Source organism: Tenebrio molitor, chromosome 5 (genome assembly GCF_963966145.1).
Source record: "Tenebrio molitor chromosome 5, icTenMoli1.1, whole genome shotgun sequence".
NCBI lineage: Eukaryota > Metazoa > Arthropoda > Insecta > Coleoptera > Tenebrionidae > Tenebrio > Tenebrio molitor.
In genome coordinates, this window is record NC_091050.1 from 13,728,224 (window position 1) to 13,741,430 (window position 13,207).

The 13,207-nt window shown below is 34.3% G+C and overlaps 1 long non-coding RNA gene across 1 annotated transcript; it reads right to left on the bottom strand.

The window, feature by feature from the left end:
• Positions 1-10,795: 10,795 nt before the first annotated feature.
• LOC138131178 (uncharacterized) lies at positions 10,796-12,954 on the bottom strand. Its single transcript, XR_011159724.1, has 2 exons — positions 12,386-12,954; positions 10,796-12,328 (listed from the first exon to the last, which is right to left on the bottom strand). It is a non-coding gene; the product is annotated as an uncharacterized lncRNA (long non-coding RNA).
• Positions 12,955-13,207: the final 253 nt, after the last annotated feature.

Genomic DNA, 13,207 nt, shown 5'->3' on the forward strand with positions numbered 1-13,207 from the left:
TCAGGTTGTGTTTTTGTATAGTTTTTTACCTGCGCTATAATAAACATTTTCTGAGTTATTTATAGAAAACAATATTACAATGAAGCACCATTAAGTGATACCGATCCAAAAATGTCTTTACATAAATTATTGAATTAAATAGAAGGTGTTTGCAGTGTCTAAGCTTTATATTAATTACAATTGTTACAATTTTTATTGAAGAAAGGCCAAATCTTTATAGGTAGTATGATATACAAAAGATATGCAAATATATTATGTCAATTTTGACACTAAAAGTACTTCCTAGTGTGATTCACAACAGCGTTATAATTAATTGTTTTTATTACATACTCGAATCAAAATTTTATCGGTCTTTGACTGGCCAATTGTAAAATTTGTAAATAAAGTGTTTTACAAGAGAATAATATATGACAAGGGACTAAAATGAATCCTTCTATCCCGAGCGGAAGTTGGTTGCAGCTAGGCCAATAATTACACGAGGGATGAAAAGGCACTTGAGGTCCGCTGTATATGCTATACAGGGTGTCTTAAAATTATCGTATTCCGAGTTCGGGACTTAGTAGGGGACATCCTGTTGACCAAGTAAAAATGTTAAAAAAATTGCTGTCTGAAAAAAATATCAAAGTTGCCAATATTTGTTCAAAAGTACCTGATTAATATTCTGGCTATGTTGTATTTCCCTTTTGAACAAAAATTGGAAAAATAAAACTTTTATTTTTTCGAGATAAAGCTGTTTTTTCGAGAAATGTCTTTTCATTTATATTTTAATATTTTACATAATCATCCTCACCATATTTCAAAATGAATATCAATTTATATTTTTTATTTGAAGAAAACATGATGAAAAGTTTGAACCTTCAGACCCATATTTCTTTGTAAAGACCTCCCCCCCATATTTTTTTTTCGAGATTCCTGAGATTTTTCCCCACAAGACCCCCGACTTGGAATACGTTAATTTTGCGACACTCTGTATAATTGATTTGAGCATTTAATCTTTTTAAAATTTTTAATTTTCTTGTTCGTACTTTGTCACATGTTGTCAATGAAACAAATGTGTTTTTCCTCCCAAGGGACTTAAAGCTCTACTTTACCCTCTCTCTTGTCGAACTAAAATATCGCTTTTTTATACATAGATCGTGCAAAGAATTTATTTTAATTTGTAATGGAAAAGAGATAATTTATTTTCAACAAATGTAACGTAGTAGAGACTGTCGATTAAGTTTAAAAATCGATAAATCGACTCGATGTTAAACAAAAAATAATTTATTACTTAAGTAGGAGGACAACAAGGTAAACTAGATTGCAGAGATTAATACAGATGTGTGAAATCTGAAAAAAAAACAAAACCCTGACTTTACCTTAATTTTTAAAAATTCGGTCAACTTCCATAAATAAATCTGTTTGTATCCAGCAGCTGTTTCGATTTTTTTGATACATTTTTCAAACAAGGATATTACCTATAAATGCCAATACAGTAATTTATAATGGAAAGATGCTGAAATTTGCATAAATTTATTCAGATTTTTTGTGCACTTCTTCGTAATCGTCTTTGTATCAATTCAGTTGGAAGAAGCGTAGTACGATGCGATTTCCACTTTTTTTCCAGTTTTAAATTAATGATGCCTTCTTGTACAAACATTAGAGAACAACATAAAATCCTTTGACTAACAATGCGCAAGATTTATGATCTTAATACTTAATAGCATCGTCGGAGTTTGATTATTAATTCTTAGCATTCAATAAACAAATCTTTCTTCTTAGTCTTAAACAAATTGCTTTACGCTCGTTGAAATTATGAGTTTGTATAACTGTTAGAGGTGATGACACTCATTAATAACAGAATTAAATGGTCACATTCGTTGGAAATATATTAAATTTGGAATGGGACAATCTGCGGCATTTTTAGGAGTTTGAAATTTCGCAAGTTGCTTATCTGCGGAATGCTAATCCACCTGACCAAAATAATCGCCCGTGTAGGTTAATGTACCGTATAGTCCTGGCAGTAGAAACTCCACAGATTGTACGCCAGAATGTAATTAAGCGATTTTCGAAAAGGTTCGGCCGCTTCCGCTTACATAAACCCCCCAAATCCCGATTTTTTCCGATCACTTTTACCGCATATATTTAATTTTAACGACTTCATTATCTCGCTGTTAATCGAATTTCATTATCGGCAGCGAAAAGAACAAACAAACTAATTGAGCCATAATCGTGCAGCTTTCTTAATTTATTTATAAGCAACAATAAAAAAAGTGAAATGTGAAATGAAGATATCCGGATCGGACGGTGCGTGACAAAAATAAAACACGAGAACTCGAGGACCGGCCGCGTAAACAAAGAGCCGACGAAATTGTTACCCCCGGGGGAAGTCCAGGGCGATTACAGCAGGTTTCATATTTGGCGTGTCACGACTCATGACTTGTTAATCTCGGGCGCATCTCAGGTGGGTTCCTTTTGAATAATTAACGCGAGCGCTGCACCAGCCAATTCCTGCGGCCGCAGGAATCTATTCCGAATTCGAGATGCTAATTTAACGGCTAGTTGAGTCCCACCCCCGGTTGCGCAATCAGGATGTGGTCCTTCGTCACGACAATCTATTCACAAGTCGTCAATCAGTTCAGATTAGATCCGCAAATGTGTAAATTACGTACTTTTGTTTATTCGCCATTTACCTTGAATAACAATTAATGCGGCTTTGTTCGATAAGCGTAAGGACTATTTTTTATGCGAGCCTTGCATGTGAAACACACTTTTGCATTAACATTAATCAATTATTCCTGATTGTTTTCCAATTTAAATCGACGATGGCGGATGCAATAAACTTACAACGGTGTAAACAGGTACGACACCAGGATCAGGAACAGGATCGACAGTGATCGAAGCCCTTATTAAGTCTTCCAACTGATTAAGAGGTGCGGCAGGATACCACCTCGAAACAGGTGCTTAATTAATGCAATTACAGACAACTAATCTGTCTTTCCGAGATTTATCGCGGCGATTTCTCTCATTTTTCACACCCGGAAAAGCTCCGGAAAAGTCCCAGATTTAACCAAGGAAAACCTAGAAACAGACCAGAAAGAAACACACAAGAAGAAAAGGAAACAGACAAAATAGAAAGAAATTGGAAGATTTTTGATTCCTGGATACTCCAATGAAGTGTTGCGTTTTGTTTTGATTTTTTTTTCGTTTTTTCGTAATTGCTGGGTGTTGCCTCGTCCGGAGGACTCCTTGGCACGCGTGACCCCTGACCGGGCTCCGGGATCCTCTCGCAGGACAAACCGGAGTCAATCACGAAACTTCCCATTAACAGGTTGATTTCGCAAGCTGTGAGTTATGTGCCAGAACGTCCAGTTTCCGCCTGCACACACTTCCATATTTGCACGAATTAATGACAAAACCATCAATAATACATGCGGCGTTCGTGTTGTACCAATAATTCAGGCTTCTGCTGCAATGTCCGTTGCCTGTTCTCGATAATAGCAATGCTTCGATTGCATTTAAATTACTTTATATCTATCTCGCGCATTGCTTGTCCTTTCATATTCCACGGCGAGTCAATGGGATCGTTATCGGGCGATCGGCGGGCTGCCACACGACCCGGCCACGGCCCATGGTTTAGTGGAGCGGACGCCGAAAATGGCAGAAACTCGATTCACTGGAAACTGGTTCCTCTCCATAAAACTATACACCCTTCACGACCATCCAGATGGTTTTGATAAGTCCAAACCATTTTGATTAAAATAGTGTACGGGATCAATGGGGCAAATACTCCGAAACCATTTTACTAAACGGTGTTTAAAATGGTACGTCAAAATTTGAAACGGTTGTCAGAAATGATTAAGAAACAATCGAGGTAATAGAATGAATACGCAAATCAAGACAATAATCTGCTAATAGACATTTGGAATTGAATAGGTTGGCTAAAACACAGATTTAAAAGGTTCGTTAAAACGGTTTTTTTCAGTTTGCACTGATTGCATTGATAAAACAACCTACTGTAAAATCCGTCTGTCCAGCGGGGGTCATTTAAATGATAAATGGTTTGTTAAATGATTTGCTAAGGCAATTTATTAAAACGGTCTGTTTGAGCAATCTGCTAAGACAGTTTATAAAACCAGATCAAAAGCAATCGTAAAGTACTGAGCTATCGATGAATATCACTTACCGTTAGCTATATGCTAAGATATAATAATAACTTATCATTTATTGATGTTGTCTCCTAAAATGGTATCGGCAAAATGGTTCATTAGAAGAAGCCGTTTTTTAAGATGGCTTAATAAATAAAATTCTTGTAAAATGTTTACATTTACGAGATTTCAAATCACCTGTTGATATTTAGTTCACAAATTACAACGTTAATGTGTTAAACAAATCTAGATTGATGTAATAATGTGTACAGTAGTTGTTAAAACACTAAATTACAGAATATTTAATTTTTTGGATTTGGGAATATTTCAATAAAATGGTTTCTAAGTTTCTGAAAAAGAGTTATGAAAGAAGATTAATCAAATAATAAAAACCATTTGTTAAAGATGGGTAGGTTTGTAAAAGAGCTCATCAAAAGAATAAATCAAAATAATTTAGCAGATGAAGTAAAATTGATTAACGGTTTGATAAAATGATTTGATAGCTGATCGCTTAGAACCGATTTTTAAAATATAGTGATTAGTTTGTTAAAATTGTTTTCCATAACGGTGTTTAAAAAGGTTTGGTAATTTTTTTTATTAAATTGGACTGATAAAACCGAGTCGTTTAAGATGTGTTAATAAATGGTTTGCTAAAATGATTCCTTTTAATGGTGTTAGAAAACTGTCACTTTAAAAATGATTAATTGGAGTGAACTGCTAAGAGGTATTTTGAATGATCTATCTGCTCACATGTCTCATTAATAAATGGTTCGCAAAAAACACAATTTGAAACAATGATCCGCCGTGTAATAATTTTTTAAGAGAATACAGGGTGTCTTAAAATTATCGTATTCCAAGTTTGGGACTTATTAAAAACCAAGTAAAAATGTTAAAAAAAAATTGCTGTCACTTTGAAAAAAATATCAAAGTTGCCAATATTTGTTCAAAAGTACCTGATTAAAATTCTAGCTATGTTGTACGTCCCTTTTGAACAAAAATTGGAAAAATAAAACTTTTATTTTTTCGAGATAAAGCTGTTTTTTCAAGAAATGTCTTTTCACTTAAATTTTAATATTTTACATAATCATCCTCACCATATTTCAAAATGAATGTCAACCATTTATATTTTTTATTTGAAGAAAACATGATGAAAAGTTTGAACCTTCAGACCCACATATCTTTGTAAAGACCCCCCCTATATTTTTTATTTTATTTTTTCGAGATTCCTGAGATTTTTCCCTACAAGACCCCCGACTTGGAATACGTTAATTTTGCGACACCCTGTATAATGAAAATAATCAAATTATTTGTTTAAACGATTTTTGTAAATTTGTTTTTTAGGATGATTTGCCAATTCAAAATTATCACTTAAAAACATTGATTCATTACAATAATGTATTAAAACGATATTGTTTTAGAATATTATTAAAGGGTTTAGTAAAATGGTTGTGGTAAGATTTTAAGATTTTATGCAAAAATGGTTTACTTAAATGATGATTATTTACTGTTGTTAATTTTTCTCAGAGAATATTTTGCATTTTGTAAAAACAGATTAAAAAGTCATTATTGCAATTAAACCACCAAAAACAGGTAAACTGTCAGGAAAGAGCGATTATTAAATTGGATTGATAACCGGAAGTTTAGAACGTGTTAATAAATGGTTTGGTAAAATGGTTTCCTTTAATAAAGCTCAAAAACAGTCACTTAAAATGATTAATTAGAGCAGTGGGAAAACTGGTCTTTTAAACGATCCACTCAAACCACCTGTTCGAGTGAATTAATAAACGGTTTGTAAAAAGAGTGTGTTAAGGGGATTTGTAAAAATGAACTGATAAATGGTTTTTTAAATCAGTCTGGTAAAACCTTTTATTAAATCACCTAGAACGGTGTTGTAGAACAACCTCCTAGGAAAATGTTGGCATTGAAAGACGTCCAGTAAAAATTCGGTTTGTTTTCTACCTACCACAGAATGATAAATATAACCACTAATACTGAGTACACCTGGTGCATACCTTATAATTAATGTTTTTGCTTGGCCGGCCTCAAAACTCTGATCCGCCGATAGCTCCGAGTGTATTTTTTTCGTGCTCTATTTCTCCACTCCTGCCGGAGCCACCGTAAACATCCTCCGCCGAAGATGATTTTTTATCGGTCAGCACGACTAGACCACGGGCCGCAGGTGCCGACACGAAGTTTCGGTTTTTGCCCAAGTCGATCATCCGGAACTCGTCCCGGTAATTATTTATTGCTAATAACAATCCGGTATCATCACGGAAAAATTCCGCACACACGATTCTCCCTTAAAAGGCCGTCTCTAATTTGAATAAATTTTAATTCAATCAGCTGACTTCCGCCCGGTAATTAAATTAATCGATGCTTGCTGGACACGACTCCGGGGATTTTTCTCCGGGGGTGATTAATCTCGCGTTGATATTTGCGATTTTTCCGATCGGGAGATTCTGTCGTTGCGAAATTAATAAAACGGTGAAAGGTGTGAGAAGAGGTGTTATCGGGAAATCTGGCGTTTTCGCCGGCATTAATAATAATAATTTCAGATGAAATTCACACCGAGATTTATTACCCCATTAGCGAGGGGCGAGGAATGCGACCGAAGGCTTCTTATTTATGAAGATTAGATTTTTAAAGTCTGATTAATCAGGTGCGTTCACGATTTTTATTATATTTCTGTTTGACAATAACAGACCGGCTCCGATTTGATAACAATCCCGATGAGTCGAGATTTATACGTTTCGGTTGTTCTGCACCGCCGTCAGGAATGTCTCTGCACAAGAGAAGACCTGTCCGGCTCTCAAATTTCCAACAACCGTTCGGATGTGTACAAATATGTAAATGCACATAAACGATAATAAAACACATTAATTAATTTTCCGGCGACATGTTTTAAACAGGTTTGCCGTCTTAAATCATTATAAATGTGGGCACGAAATTACCATAATCCTTACCTGTATTTTTTCCTGCTGGAGAATTCGTGTCAAATGTTAATAGAGAACATGGGCGCGCGTCAAAAATTGTCAAGTTTCAGCAAGGACGAGCGGATTCGTTGCATAATAAAGCGGCCAGATAATGGCACTTGTTCAACAAATTGTAATATATGCTGCTAATGCACGTAAACCGTTACAATAATTGCGCGCTCATATTATTAGCCATAGTTTGAGGGGATAAATTATGTACTTTGATTAAGTAGCTCGATAAACTCGATCGTTTAATCTTGAATGGCGATCCAATTAATTCCTGAAAAATACGCCTGAATGTGCTCAAACTTGATGCGCATTGTGTCTCAAATTCAATGAAATTTTTCTCTAATTAGGTCCGGTTGAAAACCTGTCGATGGAGGATGAGCATGTGAGGACAGTTAATTGTGGCAGGAATCTGGACATTTTTAGTTTCCTGCTACGAAGAGCTGTTGTGGGATGAATGGGGACGGAATGTCTGTTCATGGGTTAGTCAAGTGTGTCAGGCAGAGGCTATTGTTTCGAAAGATCAAGTGTCGATGGGTTAAAACACCGGAAAAATCACATTTTGGAAAGATAGCAAAAAATAGATTTGTCTGAACCAATAATTATTTCCATAGGCGGGGTTGAATTTTGGAAAATGATTGATTATAAAAAAGTATTTGTCATTTTTGCAATTCTTCCAAAACTTGTGCTCGTCTTTGCCTCGTGCCTGAAACCTAATTGTCGCGCTGTAAAATACATCCACCGTACTCTAACGTAAATAACTATTAATATGTGGTGTGATGTGAATGTGTAGGTTTTAAAACCGTCATTAACAAATAATAACTAAACTGTTAAGACGGTTTGCTGAGTAGTATCGTATTACAAAACCGTAAGTAAGCTCGTGTGGTAGGAGAAGTTATTACAATGGAAGAATAAACAGTAGTTTAAAGCGAATGTTGTAAAACAACTTAATAAATGGTTTCCTAAAATGGTTTTCTATAATGGTGTTCAATAACGATCTATTGGAATGATTCATATAAATGGTCTTCCAAACGGTCTAAACTGGACTAGACAAATAAACGGTTCGTTAAAATGGTTTGTTGGAAATATTTTCAAAACCAGTCCATACAAATTGATTTGAAAGAAAATGATTGAGAATCAATTGTTCTTAAAAATAATGAAAACTGGTCGGTTAAGATTTATTAAATTCGAGTGATAAATAGGTATTACATATTTCATTTAAAGGGAGTAGCAAGTGGTTGGCAAACAATTTAAGGAAAGAGAAGTTTGTTGATAAATTGTGTTAAATTTAGAAAAAATAAATAAAATCCTGGGCTGGGAAGGCGTTGGAAACCGTCAATTGTTGTGCTTTTTTAAAGCGTAGATTATCTGGAGCATGTTGACAGCTAACCTAAAATTTAGAGCCAAAAAATCTTTCTTTTTTCTTTCTCTGCAATGTTTTGCATTGAAAATAGAATAACTTAACGATTCTTATTCTCGAAGCAAATATCTAAGGGCATCCTTTGCTGAAAACAAGCATTTTCAATCGTGTGCCGATTAAACATAAACAAGTGTCATTCGTGTCAAACGGCGGGAAATTCAAACTTTACACTGTTCTAAACGGTTCAATTTTTCCAACGCCGATATATTTACTGAAGTGATTTAATTCGACCATTTATTAGAATATTAGGTTTAAATATTTCCAAGAAACAGCGGTTACAGAGAATTGGTTGTAAATAACAACAGCTTACAGGAAAACTTTTGAAACTATTTAAGTAATGGATTCCTAAAGTGGTTTAAACGGGAATAGGGAAAAAACAGAAAAGTCGTTTTAAAGAAATAAGAGATTTTATTAAAATGTGGCAGTAATGGGCAGTTTCTTAAGGTACGTGTAATTTTTAAATGGTGTCAAAAACATTCTAATCAATTGATTTAGATATAAAATCAATAGTGTTTTATGCAATTTTGAAAATGGACTGTTAATCGGTCGACAAACTGCAGTTTAGATAAACAATTCAAGAAAATAATAAAATAATAAAAGCACCAATTAAGGTGATAATAGTTTTTTTATTAACTTTTACTCGTTTTTAGTAAATCAGAGCGTTGTTGCATAAAATTGATTTCCCAGTAAAGCAGAATATATTCTTAAGAAACATTTTAAAGATATTCTCTGCGATTCTTACAAAAAATATTTTTGAACTTCAAACAGTTCAGTCTGAAAAAGTCAGGAAACGAGAATGCTTACTAATTCCCACATACGTCAAACGTACGTGTTCAGCCAATCAGAGCGTTTGCTTTCATCCAATCAAAAATGTTTAAGGCGATAAAAACGTCCTATTACTCTGTCATCTGTCAAAAGTGATTAAAATTGTATGCTACTCCTATCAGATTCTCAAATTGTTTTTAATAACTGTAGGTATTATAAATCAATAACTAACGTTAAAGTTTGTATTCTGGAATTAATTTTGCCAAAAATAACAAGACCTAATTTTTAATATCTGATACATTTCCCAATTTTCACTGAAACATTTTTGCTTTAGGCAATTTTACTCGTTGATATTTGAGAATTTTTATTCTGGTTAGGCCCGAGAGCTTTAGCTTGAGGGTTTAACCTTTGAATTCAATTGGTAAAATTGTCAAAGCAAAAAGTTTTCGTGAAATTGAATTTATCCGATAAAAAAAATGAGGTCTTGTTATTTTACCTTCGATAAAAACCAAAATAGAAAAAATCATCTTTACTGAAATTTCTTATTTCGGCTTTTGTTCAAAAAGAGTGTAATAAATTATTTGGGTTTTTCCTCTAAAATCAAAAATCGTCACGACGGTTTGTCTCAGTTGAAAATGATAATTGATATTGTCCAAGCTTTCGCCAGTCGCGCAGCTTTTTCCGTAAAAAATTCGTTTGGCATTTCGCTCACCCTCGGTTTCCCATGATCGGCTCAGCCTGGATAAAATTGCATCTATTACGCAAACCACAACAATAAATTGTGATATAATTAAATCTGCACGTGCATATTTCAGATAATAGTATAATAATATCTTGCAAACAGGAATATTTTATACATAAATTAATTCTAATTGCACGAAGAGATAAGACCACGATGATTGCTTCTCCTCTTATTAATCGTCGACGATGAGTTAATAGCATCTGTTATCCAGTTCCTGAGCTCGAATCGACTTTTGTTACACTTTAAGTAATAGCATAATAAATTAGATAACGTTGCGAAAGACAATTCGAACGGCGAGACATTTATCTATCTCGGAACCCGTGTAACAGGTGTGAAATGAGAGAAAAGCAAACGAAAACAACCCAAATCAGATTTGAATATTCGTGAAACGTGAAGTTGACAAGTTAATTAAGACGCTGGACCAATCCGCATTGTTCTGGTCGCACGAATGTGCTGTTTCTTCGTCAACAAATTGGATTTAACTGTATCGGCCAGATACAGTTCAGAACTGGGCGTAATTACAAATCTAATAACCGTGCGCGGGGACGTTAAAAATTAATTAGATGTCACAGCCCGCGTACCTAGTCGTGAGAGAGATTTATTTGTTGGAGGAAATGTCGTTCATCGTTGCAACACGGCACTGCATCTTCACACTAATAAACTACGACGATGGTAATAAAGTTATCAAGTCTATATAATAAATAGAGAGCGGATTTATATGCACAAAAAAATAAAAATTAAGCGCTTAAATAAGCATAACATACTGAATAAAAAAGTTTTATTTTAAACAAAAAAGCATTAAAAAGCATAAAAACAAGATAATAAAACACAATTCCTAAAAATGAAAATATAACATTTTTGTATTGCTTATACAACAAAAAACAACTCCTTATGGTTAGAAAACACTACTTGAACTTCAATCTTCTTCTTTGAAACAATGAATGATAAGGAGTTGTTCTAAATGATTAATTGTAAGATTTCTTCGTCGATCATTCAATATATTTTTAAAGTTGGAGAAACTGCGCTCCACATCTACACTTGTAGTTGGCGCAAATTTGAATTTGGGGATAATTGTAGAATCGATGTTTAAGTTTTCCACATATTCGCCTTGTAAAACTCGCGCTATGTCACACAAAATACCAAAACCTGTGTTTTTGTTTAAAACATTGTCGAGTTTCTCAGATACGACACGCCCAACTGCTCCTCTCACAGAGTTAGTTTCTTCTTTAAATTTTTGAACCATATTCACTGAGTCAACCAATGGAACACCTTGTTTTTCTAGTTTTGTTATAGTCTCACATACAAATTCATAATTACTTTTTAGAAAAGCTAAATTCTGTCGCAACTCTTTATTTTTGAAAATATCTATGCAGTTTCTTATTGACTGCGACGGAGCGTCGACAAATTCGGTAACTACTTCTTCAAATTGATTAATATATTGACTATAATAAAATGCGGCCTCTAACCAAGTTCCCCATCTGGTCAAAATTGGTTCTGGTGGTAAAGGTATGGTTGGAAATGTTTCCTTAAAATATTGCACTCTTAGTGGGGCTTTAACAAAAATTTTTTTACCATTTGAAATTAACTTATTTACCACAGGAAATTCTAATCGTATAGTTTCAGCTATTCTGTTTAGTCCGTGCGCAACACATGTACAGTGAATTAATTTTTCGTAAAATATTTTTAAGTTTGTTCCAGCTTTAATCATGTATGCAGCGGCATCCGAAATCATTAGCAAAATTTTGTCCGTTGGTACGGCATTTGGAAGAAAAAAAGACGTAAGACTTTCATTAACAAATCTGGTAATCGAATTACTGTTTGTTTTGGACAATTCTTTGCAACTGACAACATATCCTTTAGTAGGAATATCTTCCTTTAAAATACCGAGAATTAAACTTGCCACGTACCTTCCACAACTGTCTGTTGTTTCATCGACTGCAAACCACATGTAGTTACTTCCGATGCGTTGTTTAATTTTGTTACACACTTCTCGAAATACTGGCTCTAAATAATTTTTACGAAGAGTGCTCTCAGCCGGAACGTGTCTATTGCAATGGGTTTGTAGAAACTGTTGAAATGGGCCTTTATCTAACTTTTTGAATGGTATATTGGACTGAACCATCATCCTACATAAGTCGAAGTTAAACTGAAATTGTTCGTTTTGCCGTGATGTGCTTGCAACAGATTCTTGTAGAGTTTGTTGTTTAAATTTTGAAATCTCGAATTTTTTTCTTCGTTCAACATGAGTGTTGCTTTTCATATGTTGAATAACATTATATTTTTTTTCGCTTTGAATCTAAAATAATATTTTCTGAATACTAGAGAATTAGGTAACTACACAAAAAATACTTACGGTTTTAACGCAAACTCGACAAAATATTTTATTATTTTCAATTATAAATTCTGGAAAATTTTTTATCCACTCATCAGGCGTAGATTTTGGTTTTGGCATTTTTGAATTAAATTTTAAATGAAATGAAACAATGACCTGCACTCTAAGAAGGAATACGAGGGAATCGGTAAATATGGAGCAAATAATTCGCCTAGTGTTATCGTGTTAAACCGGTTTTTCGCAACAACAAAGTGAGAGATGAGTTCCTATAAACCTGGCTGCCACCACATTTCATCAACGACAAACGAGAAATTAATTTTTTTCATTTCTTGCGGCAACGGAATGTTTTCCGTGTTAAAACAATAAAAATTCTAATAAGTAAAGAATGAAAAAATACCTATAAATAAGGAAAAAGGCAGTAAATAAGCATATACATTTTAATATGCATAAAACTGCAAAAAAAGCAAAAAAAGCATAACAAAATAGGGCTCAAATGACTCAAAATTTTAAGTCTGTTACACATCTCAAAAAGTATTGAGCTACTTATAACCCCCACAAAAAGCATAAAAACTAGAAATCCGCTCTCTAATAATAAAGTTAATGGTGGAAAAAAAAAGACACGACTCAAGGCTACGGCGTGGGTGTTGGGTGCGATTTAAATGGAAGAATGGTTTGTAGTCATTAGCGGTCGGACGTTCTGACTCTAATTATTCATGTAACACCCTCGAGTGTTTGTCGCCGGAGCGATTCAGCGTGACGGTGATGGATAATGCGCTGTGTGCCAGGAAGGCTTTCCTGTTGACAGACGACGGCAAAAACGAAGAGTCCTGCAGCGCCGAGCGG